Source organism: Protomyctophum bolini (assembly GCF_963924005.1).
Source record: "Protomyctophum bolini genome assembly, chromosome: 6".
Taxonomy (NCBI): domain Eukaryota; kingdom Metazoa; phylum Chordata; class Actinopteri; order Myctophiformes; family Myctophidae; genus Protomyctophum; species Protomyctophum bolini.
In genome coordinates, this window is record NC_137867.1 from 33722610 (window position 1) to 33723128 (window position 519).

Sequence of the window (519 nt, forward strand, 5' to 3'; positions counted from 1 at the left end):
CGTTTTGCAAACTGTTAAAGTACTCAACCAATCAATCAAAAACAGTATAGCACATTGCTGCAATCGGTTCCTTTAAAAAATAAAAAAAAATCACACCCTTGTGATTATTCCTGGAAGTCCAGACCCACAGGAACGTGCCCGGGTTCCGGTGAGCCGCCACGCGACCGAAATGGTTGAGAAATGACAGAGTTACCGTGTGGGGGTCGCCAGGGGGTCCCTCTACTGTACTGTACTAGCTGTACTGTCACTGTATTGTACTGTCACACCCGAAATCATCATATAGTTAATATGTGTGTGTGTGTTGGGCTGCACAACAGTGACACTTGGTGGTGATTGAAAACCAACCAACCGCTATTTTCAGGCTCGGACGGACGGACCCAGGCAGCCAGCCAGGGACCCAGGCAGCCAGCCAGGGACACACATAGCCGTCTATAGGAGTGATTGCACCACTCAAAAAAGAAATCAAAAAAATAATTTTGTGGTGTGTTTTTTTTCCTCCTTTTCTTCTGGAAGTATGAG